Source organism: Polyodon spathula, chromosome 4 (genome assembly GCF_017654505.1).
Source record: "Polyodon spathula isolate WHYD16114869_AA chromosome 4, ASM1765450v1, whole genome shotgun sequence".
NCBI classification, from domain to species: Eukaryota; Metazoa; Chordata; class Actinopteri; order Acipenseriformes; family Polyodontidae; genus Polyodon; species Polyodon spathula.
The window spans coordinates 87,717,369-87,730,569 of record NC_054537.1 but is presented as its reverse complement, the minus strand read 5'-3'; positions in this window follow the sequence as shown (position 1 = coordinate 87,730,569).

Here is a 13,201-nt window from a genome sequence, read left to right as displayed (position 1 = left end):
GCTCTGTGGCCAGTGCCGTTTCCTTTACACCTTTCAATAGACTAAAGTTTTGCCGTAAAAATAAAAAAAAGTGAAGAGCCAATTTTATTTATGACAATAACAATAAGTGTAACAAAATACAGATTAGCCTGTTGACTTTTATCACTGTTTTCCTACTCTGATTTATGTTTTTTACATTTTATTTAAGGTTCAATCTCAGGTTCGTCATTCTAAAACAAGTTTTGACAAACTGAAGAATGATGTATGCCAAAAAGTGGATCTCCTTGGAGCAAGTCGATGCAATCTTCTGTCCCATGTGCTAACAACCTATCAGGTTCTATGCTTAAAGAAAACAATGAATGGCTGTATTTTGGGGGGGCGGGCTGGTGCTGTTATTTTTCTTGTGAGAGAGATAACCATGAAATTAATTTGACTATTATTAGAAGTATGTGAAAGAAGTGTCCTTAATTTTTACTTTGTTCTTTGTTTATAGACCACACTTCTCCACTTCGGGGAGAAAACTTCTCACACAATGGCAGCCGTCCATGAAAGTTTCAAGGGCTATCAACCATATGAATTTACAATGATAAAGGTAAAATGATTACTGTCCTTAATAACAGGTTTGCATAAAAACCTTTTTAGGGAGTAAAGGGTCATAGATATAAGGAGAAGAATATATCATAAACCATTTTTAACTGGCAGCCTAATATTTTTAATTTTTGGGAAACTCCTCAGGCAAAATCTAATGCCATGTTGGGGTCATGTGATTTTTTGACATTTTTACTGTCATACCAAGGCTGTAGACTGACAATGAAAATATTTTTCAAAATTAGAAAATGCAACTGATTCGTCACATACTTGTGACCTTTCCTAGACCTGAACGAAGAGCTGTGCATATATATATTTTTAAAAATCTTGCCCAAGACTACAATCTCACAATTCACTGCCATGATTGCTCATTAAGGATAAGAGCAAAGTGAAATCAAAGTTATATCTGAAGAGGATAAAAGAAAGGAAAGACAAATAGTCACTTGTAAAAAACAAGCGAGTGTTAGCTAGTTTGATTGCGATGGGTTCTGTATTAAATCACACTGTCGGGTTATTGATTGTACTTGAGGTGTAAACGAGGTGTCTCTTTGTGTTGAGTAATTAACATGTTTTATTCCATTTAATTAATACATAACAAAGGGAATTACTCTGAACATCCAAGTATTTGCACACCCCTAATCAAAACTTTTACTTTAGGTTTCTAAACACCTGGCGCACTTTGAGTTATTCTCTTAATGTTTGGTACACTTTTTACAGTGGGTGCATTTTTATAAATGTCTGCTGCCTTTATTATATCTTTGCTGTTTTTATAGGAACATCTTCGGCAAATTCCGCTTTAGCTTAACGACTTTAACAAACCTGATCCAAGGAATCTATAACAAAATAAATCAAAAGGGGATTAGACTTGCCCTGCACAAGAGCCAGAAAACTACAACATGCTGTTTAATAAAACTCCATTGAATCTGGACCCCTTGCCTTTACCTCACAGCTTTCCCTGCATTTGTTGTGACCACCTTTGGCAGTACAGGCATGAGATGCATCTATTATAAACTGCTGCTTCACCCCACACGAGGAAGCTGACAGTATTCATTATTTGCAGTGCAGAACTCCCATGCAGGGGAAGTCTGCTTTCTTGATTATGCAGGGATATAAAACACATTGAGCACTCCATGATGATTGTTATAATAAAAGAAGGCATACTGACGTGCTATATATAGAGGCTGACAACTGTGGTTGGAAAAAGATTATAAACAGTCAGAATACATGACTTGGCCATATGCTACAATCATGGGAGACATCTATGATTACAGCTATGGAGTAGATGAAGAAAGTGAATTAATAGGGTGATGCAAAACTTTTGGCCATAGCTGTAGATTGTGCTTGACTTTTATGTAATCTCAAAACGCGATACAGACAACATCAGTTTCTATAATTTGCTACAGTATTGTTGCATTATTTAATTTAAAACAAATGTTATTTTATTAATTACACAAGTTTGCTGGGAAGTTTATTTTAAAAAAATAAATAATTTTGACTGTTCATTGGACACATGTGCATCTAGTCTGCTAAACATGCTTTCACTTCTCAAACTATAATTTCTAGTAGTTTTTCTGCGCAGACAACAACAATGCAACAACAAATAAAACCCATCAGTTTCAACAGATACTTCTTTTAAATCAGTAAATCAAGCGAAGTATGATACTGTAACTAGTGCTGTTGCAAAGTGGCCAGCTACCGACTGCAGACTCGTTGACATTGCAGTTTTGTTTTATTTCAATAACCACATTCATTGTAAATGATATTATTTAGAATTATGGAGGATGTAACCGTTAGTCGTTGAATGTTTTGTTTTAATTAGGGAATTTCACGTTATTAATTAAAGATAATAACGGTTATGAGTAACATCAGTTTGAGTAAAGGAAACAGATCATTTTAAGTGCAGTAAGGTGAGTAATAAACTGACTCCAATTTAATGCTAGATTGTAAAGAAATATAAAACTATAAAGAGGGACCAACAAATAGGAACCAGAATCCAGAAATAGGAAAACAGTGTTTTAATGCTGAGTTGTTTTTTGGATGACGTCGTCATCATCGTCATTGTTGTTTAATAATCGAAGCAGTAGCATCAGTAATAAAACAAACTTAAATGAGATGGATGCAGCAATGGTATCCATGAAATATGCAATTGAAAACCAAGATTTTTATATTGGATGTTGTTGTCCTCAGCCGGCAAAGCTGACGTTTCGACATGCAATAACGTCTTCCTCAGAGCAAAATTAAATACAAGATTAAATGCATTTATTGGAAGGTTGCCTTTTGAGTGCTCACACTTTCTTGCCTTCCTGGAGGGCTGTCAATCCTCATGCATTATGCCTCCGGGGATGCATTTTTTTGTTCACAGAAACATCATATTCTATGTTTTTCTCCACTTCGTCTGAAACATTAATTGACTATTAAAAACATTCTATTTAAAACAGGCGAATGGTAGCACAGCAGGCCTTGTGAATCATCAGGTGTTTTATAGCATGGTTGAAAGGATTAGAACATTGTGATATTAATGGGTGATTCATGCATTCTCTGTTTCCTATAACTTCATCAGCCAAGACTCTCCAAAATAACAGGTTCAGGTTACAGCTTGCAATTCATTTCGATGCAAAGTAGGTGGGGAGTAAAACGCTCAAGCTGTTAAAAATATAGTTTGAAATTAAGGTAACCACACAGATAATTCCACTTGATATTTAGGTCTCTTGGCTTTGGAAATTATTTTCATTTGTCAGGTGTTGTGTTTGTTACAAAAAATCAAATCACGAAATAACTGTGGTTGTATTAAATTTGTTGAGACGTCTGTTCACAGAAACTGGGATTTTACACTGAAACTACGTCCCTATACACTGTAAAACACATATGTTTACTGTAGCCAGCTGGATTACAAAATAGGGTTAACATGTGTTATTTAGTACAGTTATATTTATGTTAACATTTTCATTACTGGCTTCATGAAAACAATGGAAAACTGTGTGAAGGGGCTGGGCAGCCCTGTTAAAGGGTTGTTTATCAAGCCTGTTAAAGGAATGTTTTCTTTAGTTTGGTGAATACTGTAAAGCCGTAAATATTTGCGAGCCTTTTATTATGCGTTTTTCACGTGCGGAAAAAACAAACGCAAACGTTTTTGGCACGAATAACAAATTCCTCTAACAATACATATTTTGTATATTGCAACAGTTTGCCAACATTTCTGGAGCAAAATAGGTTTTATGGGTGTGATTTGCAAATATCTATGGCGTTACAGTATGAAGCAGTATGTACAGCAAAATGTAAGAGAAAAGTGACATGGTCTATGGAGTCTAATCTAGTTAAGAAATTGTAATTAATCACAAATAAGTAGGGTAAATGTAATCTACTACAGTGGTAATATTTTATGTACAGTATTATTAACATGTACCACTTGATATTCCAAAGAGGAGAATGGGGAGAAGGGAGATCAGGCACTGCCAGAGTTCCAGCAGGTCTGCTTTTGAGAGACAAGTTGATGGGAAACTGTCCTGTCAGAAACAGCAGAGGAGCAGGGTGTGTAGGAAGTGATGAGCACATTCACATGTATCCCTCAGAAACCAAACGTGCAAGAATGCAAGCTCTCAGTGCCGCCAAGGTAGACTTTAACTTTGTACTGTATTCCCCCTATTCCCCTTTTGATTTTGTGTAACAACAAATGTAGTCCATTGCTGCTACTGAAGCGGCGCTGTTACTGTTGAAGGTTTCTGACCCTCCAGGGAAATTACACCATTAATGGGTTTCTATCTGTAGCTCTGTTATAAAAACATTTCCCGGTTTAATAGATGCAGATTTTGTTTTACGAGGGAAGAGAAGTGTCCTGTTGTATAAATAGAATGTTTTTTATACAATACCTAGGGAATGGTTTGCATGCAAAGGGTGTGCTCAGGAAGTGAATGCATTTTTATGGATTCAATATTTTGAAATTAGAACAAAGACATGACATTTTCTGTGTACCCATGCTTTTGACTAGACTGCTCTATCATGGACTGCACACTCCCAGATCCTTCCTGAAATGATAAAGAACATTGTGAAATAAGGTTTTGCATTAGGCAAGATGCAGTGTGTGTGTGTGTGTGTGTGTGTGTGTGTATATATTTAATTTTTTTAATAAACTGTTTGTTTTATTGTTCATCTGTTTGTTTGGATTTCAGTGTTATTTGTACACCATTGTCTTAATTAACCTTTACAGTTAGTAGGTTAAAGGTTTATCATACCAGAACAACCACCACAGAACACGAGTCAGTATTTTGCTATCATTTTATATACAATAGTTTGCAAAAGTTTGGGACCACCTATGAAATTCAGTATTGTGGCTTTTTCTAATTACATTAATAATGGTTCAGAATGAAAGTAAAACCAAGTGGTGATGGTGACACTAAAAGAAAAGGCTCTAAAATTAGACAGACCATTGAAGTGCTGTTTGCAAGAGAAAATGAACAAACTGGTTGTATGGAAAGCAAGGTATGGCCTACAGCAGACACTTTTTAGGACTGATATTAGGTACACGCCAGTAACTATTGATAAATTGATACTGTGGCAGTGAGTAAAAGCTATGTAGGGATAGTGCTGTTTTAGCAAGGGCTGAATAGAAGAGTGGTGTCTATGAAACCCTTTAATGAAAAGTAAGAAAATCAAAAGGATATTGTTTTTTATATAGCGCCTTTCATAGTGGATCACCATCACAAAACACTTTACAGAGGTAGGCTGTGAAATGTGCATTATATACAGTAACTTACAACAGGACATTGATTTAACATCTCATCCACAGGATGGAGCACAAGGAGGTTAAGGGACTTGCTCAGGGTCACACAGTGAGTCAGTCAGTGGCAGAGTTGGGATTTGAACCATTGCCCTTCTGGTTACAAGCTCCTGGACTTTAACCACTGGACCACACTGCCTCCTAATATTGGCAGATTGGTTTAGCCACCACTGATCCTTTCAGTCTTTAGGTATTGTATGTAGAACTTTTCTAAAAGGTCAGCATGAAGAAACTAGCTGTATTGTTTGGCTGCGTGATTTTAGCTTCTTGTATTTTTACTTTAGGGGGTGACACAGTGGCTTGGTGGTTAGTGCTACTGCTGCACAGCACCAGGGTCCTGGGTTCAATTCCATCCTAGGGGTCTGTCTGCGTGGAGCTGGCATGTTCTTCCCCATGTTCACATGGGTACTCCAGTTTCCTCCCACAGTCCAAAGACATGCTGTCCAGGTTGACTGGTCACTCTAAATTGCAGTGTGTGTGTGGTGCCCTGCAATGGACTGGTGTCCTGTCCAGGGTGTAGTCCCACCTTGCACCTTGTGTCTCCTGGGTTAGGCTCCAGCTCACTGCAACCCTGTAAAAGATTAAGCAGTTAATGATGATGGATAGATATTTTTACTTTTAACATTTTGAATTCATGTTTTTAAGTTAAATCTAGGTAGTGTACCATGTGGCTGCCTTTGTGTAGATGATGGGTGTACAGTAGGTTTGGTGATCTAATTAATATTTACAGTCGTGGTGATGGCAGTGTGTCACTGGCTTACATATTAGAAATGCAAGGTCGAAAATAACAGGATGAACTGGTGGTTTTAAATGTATACCACCAAGAGCCATTAAGAGTAAGTCAGCAGTGCCATTCTATAAATAGTCAGTTTCCTGTCATTTCATTCACTGTGTGGGTTTCTGTTTTCATTTTTGTTGCAAGACTTTCCAATGTGTGCTTTGTTTAGGTGTCCTACATACAGCTATCTAAAATAAAACGTTTTGATCACTTGTGTCTGACTCCTGATACTCTGGAAAGAATGAAGACTATATTAAATAATTAGTGCTCCTCTTGTACTAATTTTTATTGCCTTAATGTATACCTTCTATTGTTTGTTTTTTGTTTTTGTTTGTTTTGCTTTTAAAGTTTGCAAGATCCGATGAATAAACTTCTTGATCAAGGGGAAAAGAAAAAAGGTAAAAAGAAAATGAAGGAAAACAAAATCTCCAAGAAAACACCAGACATAGATGATCAGTAAGTAGATCAAAGTGTTTTTTTTTTTTTTTTTTTCTGGTAAATTTGTTATTTATTAATATGTAAACCAACTATGTATATTTTTGTGAAAGGCCTACCAGTCCAATGCACTACTGCTGTCTGGGTAACGCATAAACAACATATATATTCAAATTGAAGGATGTCATCGGTCTTGTGTTTTCCAGTAAAAAACATTATTTTCAGTGTTATTTTACAGTCGGACCCCTCCTCAAGACAAATGGTAGACATATTTAACACTAACTGCAATAACTAGGCATTGGTGACAAGCACTTTTTTTTTTTTTTTTTTTTTTTTTTGGTCCCTTCCCCTGCCGGGTTTCACTGCAAGTGAACTCCCAGTTTCCATGTTGCTTGGGTCATGAGAAACAAACAAACCTTTTACCCAGAGATCACTGTAATATAATCCTAAGTGCCAAAGTTCATAAAATGCCACGTCATTGTCCAAATTTCTCCTGCGTTTCATTGGTTAAGGGTTTTTTTTTGTTTTTCTTTTGTTTGTTAGTGTTCGTAAATAAATAAATAGATAAATAACTAAATTCTCCCTTTTAACTTTAAGCTAATTACTTCTTACTGGATATAACTTTTCCTATTAATATGTCTGTCTTCCCGATACCCTCTGTTTGTACATTCCCATATGAAGGAGGCAAGGCAGGCTATCCACAGTGAGTCCACAGGGAGTCATCCTGCAAGAAGAGATGTTATGTACGCTCTATTCCCATGCCATAGAACAGGTTCCCTAATTTTAACATGGACCTCAGGGGTCTGAACAAATAATTGTTTGGGGGGAAAAATACAAGGTGATATTCCTCGCCACCATCATTAAAGCAGTCCAACCAGGGCACTGGCTTGTTTCAATAGATATGAAGGATGAGCATTTCCATCTCCCTGTACTTAAGGACGTCAGGAAGTACCTCTGTTTCTCTATCAGGGTCCGTCCATACCAGTTCAAGGATCTTCCTTTCGGGATTTCTACAGCTAAGGTATGTCCAAACTGGCAGCGCATCTCCGAGGCATGGGCATCAACATATATGCCTAAATAGATAACTGGTTTGTGTGGGATCCCCAGGGGGACGGACACGACTTTGAAACACAAGGACAAGATTCTTACCCTTTTTTTTAGGACCCGGGCCCATTGTTCTAGAGGGAAAGTCATCCACCTCTAGTCTTCCTGGGACCCAGTTCTATACGCACTCAGGGAGAGGGTGGCCACAATATGTTAGCTGGCGGGTCACTTCAAATTGGAGCCAGGCAACAGCACAATTTTTTTTAGAGGTTTCGGGCCAAATTGACAGCAGAAGTCTCCCTGGCAAGGGATGCAAAAACTACACAAGAGACACATGTGTGTCTCGTTTTCTTCCTTGAACCCCCCCCATTTACAGGTAAAACACCTTCGCATATAGCATCTGGAGCTTCTAGCAATCTTCATTGTACAGTACCATGTCAGCCAGTCTTTAAACAAAGGGAAATACTAGTTCTCACCAACAACACCACAACCAAAAGTACGTCAATCACAAGCGAGGCTCAAAATCTTGGGAGCTTTACCTCTATCCATAAAGATCTAGAACTGGTGCAGGACACAGGGCAGCACAATCCAGGCAGCCTACAGACCTACTCAGCAGAGAGATGGTTCACCACGAGTGGCAGATAAGACCAGATGTGGTACAGTGCGTTTTCAACAAACTATGCCATCCAAAAGTAGATCTATTTGCTACAGCAACATACAACAGCTCCCACATTTTTGCTCCCGCTTTCAGCAGGGAGCAGCCATAGCAACAGACAGCCTTCATTTCATGGTGTGCCGACTTAATATGTATATATAGCATTACATATATTGAAAATCACCGCTTCCAAATGTAATAAAATTAGTTAATCGGATAAAAAAAAAAAAAAAAAAAAAAAAAACTTTCTGGCAAAGAACTGCTTTACTAAAAACGCTGCTAACATGCACAATTCAATAGTGAAAAATTCAAAGTTGAGCATTATATTAAATGCTACATTTGTAAAACAAAAGGACTACTAATGTAGATGCCTTCCTCTCACGTGCTTTTAGAATAGAATTCTGTTTAAGTGTATTCCATCCAAATCTCTCTGTCAGAACACCGTCCCAGTGCACCTTACATAAGGACATAAGACAATTTACTAACGAGAGGCCATTCAGCCCATCATGCTCGTTTTGGTTGTTAAAAATCTTGGAAAGAAAGTAAATTAGACAAAAGACAACCACTCTGGCTAGTAATAAACTAAGTGCTTTTTATTGCTTTCATGCTGAACCTGTAGCTGTCTGCATTAACAGACTTTTGCAGTGTGACTCGGAAGCTTATAGGTCCTGTGCTTTCCTCTGCCGGTGAATCGTCACATTGATCCTGTAAAAAAACAGGAGAAACTACAGTAAAAGTAAACTTCGCCAAAGAGATCAGGGTGGCGATCTGAAAGATGTTTTAATAAATTGATGGCATTTCCTCCTTTTGTTTTTCACGTCTTTCTGTCACCTGGCTGAAATCCAAAATAGTTCCACACCAAGCTTCTTTCTCCGGCTTTTGCCATGACTGTGGCAGTAATTAAATTTTCCCATGATGCACAGGGTAGTTGGTCACTTCTAAGCGGAAATGAGTACGCTCAGTTCATATTGTTTTTAAAGTACAAAGTTACAGTTTTGTTTTAAAAGCTTAAACCGCGATACATCGATATGTCTATTTTACCCTGATATTAGTTATCGTAGGATTTTGGTACTATGATATACAATAGGTATCGATGTACCGCAGACCACTAAATTGGATCACATCCTCAATTGAGTTGTGTTACAGTCTCAAAAAGAAACCACCTCCAGGACCCATCAAAGCCCACTCAGTAAGTGGATTGGCTACTACATGGGCAAAACTAAAATCTGCCCAATACAGGAGCTCTGCAACACTGCTACCTAGGCCTCCTTCAAGACATTTATTAAGCATTATAACTGGAATACCTGTAATATGGTTTCTTCATAGGATGATGGACTCCACACACCTATATCCCACCTTCCTTCCCCCTTTTTTCCTTTACTGTTTTTAATTTTGAAATTTGGACAGTGACGCTGAATGATGTGGGGATTTACAGAGGAGGGAGACTGACTTTGGCACCAAAAAGGATTATTTTGCAATGATCTCTGGTTAAGAGATTGGTTTGTTTCAGGCAATCTTCATGTTTTATTGTATAACGGTTTGATCCGTACTTGGTTTTACTGTTAGTTTAATAAGACACACCTGAGCTTGTTACCTGTACACTGGCTGATCAAACTCTTATTAAAACCTAGAATGGGTGAAGCTGCTATTCACTAGGAGGCTATATTTTCATCCCTGGGGGGTATTATTCACTATAGTCACTTGCTAAATATTCATATATATATATAGTACCTGATGACAATTTAACATCCAATGTATTTTAAATCCCTCTGTTTAAATCCACGTTGTTTTTCTATTTTAGACTGATTTCATTAAATGATGAAAACCACAATGAGCCTAGCAGTCCAGGTAAAACACACTTCATGTTATATGTTATTTATTTCTGATCTGCAATAAGAAATGCAAATATGGCTGTGTGAAGTTGCTGGTCTTTGCTGGGGATTCCACAGGTAGTGTTGCATTGGCTCTGGTACTCCTCCAGGTTAGGGAGATAAAGTCGTGAGAGTCTGTTTCTCCTCCCTGCAAACCCTACTGGTCATGCGCCTGGTGAGTCCTCAGTTTAAAGAGGTCATTTGGACATTTCTACATGTATTTAAAAGTTAAAAAAAAAAACCCATAAATTCTGAAACAGAAAAGAGATAGGGTTTCATTCCAGGTTGATGATTAGGATGTAAAATATCCTAATTGTAACCTTTAGGTATGGTTCAGTGGGCAGGTGCTAGGGCTCCTCCACCCTGTTCTTCCCCTACAAAATATCTCTCTTTTTTAATATAAACCTAGTTCACTGCTTTATTCTCTGTCTTACTTTTTTGTTTTCTCCGTCCTCCCTTCCTTCCACCACTTATGCTCTACCACCTCTGCAACAGTGTTCTTCTGGGGCAAGCAAAGCTCTACTTCCCAGTCTTAGAGGCCCGGTCAAGAGGAAGGTTCTCCACAAGCCAGAGGGGACCCCGGGCCAAAACTATCCCAAATCTCATTTTCTTCTTCCCTTGCTAACTCCATTCTTTTTCACCCATGCCAGTCTCCCTCTGTAGGGCAAAGCTTGTTCCCAGCCTTGTGGACTTGACTCCTCGGAGGTGGCTCTCAGAGGAACTTCCTGTTTTCTAGAGTGGTGCTCTGCCAGGACAGGCTTACATGCTGGTTAGGGACTCACAGCCGGCAAATCAGTAACTGCCATTCCTCGCCACCATACACAACAGGAAGCGTCTTGACTCTCATGCAGACACACACATGGACCCAAGTGATGAGATGCTGCCCCTGTTACAGGGTGGCATGGGTTTTTTTTGTGATTGACTAGTGCTAAAGTATGTCTCCTTTCTATATCTTACGATGCAGCCCTAAAGACACGTGGGAAAGATATTCAGTCTGGTTTTGAAGATTTCGATTTAAGTGGCAAAGGAAATACAGGTATGTATTTTACATGCCTTTTTTTAGTCTTGGTATGATGCGCATATATATATATATATATATATATATATGTATGTGTGTGTGTGTGTGTGTGTGTGTGTGTGTGTGTGTGTGTATATATGTGTGTGTGTGTGTGTGTGTATATATATATATATATATATATATATATATATATATATATATATATATATATATATATATATATATATATATATATATATATATGTATGTATATGTGTGTGAGCACTGACATGATGAAAGTATTATTGTGTCCTCTTAACAACAGTAAATGATTTGATCAGCTAGAAAATGATTTATAAGCACATCAATCCCAAAGAGAGAAGAACATGAATCAGCTGCATTTTTAGTAAATATTTTCACCGGAAGGATTTTGTTTTATAAAAGTAATTAGATATTGAACATTCTTGTTGGTTTATATTGAATAATGAAGCATCTGTAAGAAATAATAATTAAAAAAAAAAAAAAAAAAACTGGGCTAAGTATCCAGCGCATGGTTTATGTGCATAAGCCATGTGCCTTCACAAATGGAACTATCAGTATTTCCACATACTTGATGGGTTGTTACTGTGCTTATATTCTTTAGTAAATACTGTACAGTGAAATTTAGATTTACCCAAATTGTTCAACGCTGCAAGAAAACAAAACACAGACCACAATCCCTTGCTTCACTTAGTTCACCATAGCGACAGCAATCTGCAAAAAGCAAACAAGGTACCTACAGTATAGCATCCCTTTCTCAGCAGTCTTTCCATAAGTCTTGTATAGCTGCTTAACGTACTTATGGCTTCTGATTGGCTTACTAAATTCAATTGGTGTAAGAGCCACTGCTATACCCTTTAACCTTATTCCAATAAGGGGGGAAAAACACAAATACATATTCAAATAAATACCAGTAAGTGTGTGTTATTTTAGAAGTGAAATACTGCAATATGCCCAAACTCTTATAAGGATGTCATTTTATATTTTACATTTTAAAAGATTTATGTAAATACTGTAGGAAGTGGCCAGCCTCTATTGACCACAGCACTGAAGTATTCTAATATAGACCTGAACGTATAAAACAATCAAATAAAAATATGCTTACGTATTAAAACATCATTCCCTACTCTGTATATTTGATTATTACTTATAGATGTCTGTACACATCCTCCTACTTGCATTACACCTGCGTTTTACATGCACATGTTCATGTAATAAACTAGCGTTATCACACTAACAAAAACAAATCTACAGTATACAACAAATACAGTTACTGTTATTTTTATATACAATAAACCAAAATAATGACATACAATAATAACATAATATATGCAGTAAATTAGATACATGGGATGTTACAGTTTATACATGCATATACTTCTGAATAAACATTTCTGAAGTTTAGAGTATCACAATGAATTACTTACATGTGTTGGATGCTTTGTTGACTTTTTGAAATACAAAGTTTTTGTGGGGCATGTGATCTGGGAAGGTGGGTCTGTGAGAGTGACAGCTGCAACACCAATCAAAGCCACTATCTTCAAAGCAAACAGCCTATCAATCATAAGTAGACAGAGACAAGACTGGCAGGTTCGCAAAGGGCTTGACTGTCTCTATACGAAGTTTGGTGCAGTTTAATGATGGAACGCTATAGTTACACAGCTAATAAGGGACGCATAGTGTAAAAATGAACATGGCCAACGGCGGCTACCCTAAGACCACTAGGGGAATCAAACACAGCCATTGGTGGCTGCAAAGGGGTTAATCCATACAAACCCATTAACATATAAATATATATATATATATATATATATATATATATATATATATATATATATATATATATATATATATATGTATTTTTTTTTTTCATTTCTGCAGCTGGAGAGCCATTCCAAGATGACCCATCTTCTGGCTTCCTTCCTTCTCAGCTGCTTGATCAAAACATGAATCATTTGCAGGCTTCATTTGCTGGTAAGTGGTAGCGCAGTCTACACAAACTATAAAATTGAACTGTTTTGGTCACACGAAGTGTCTCCTT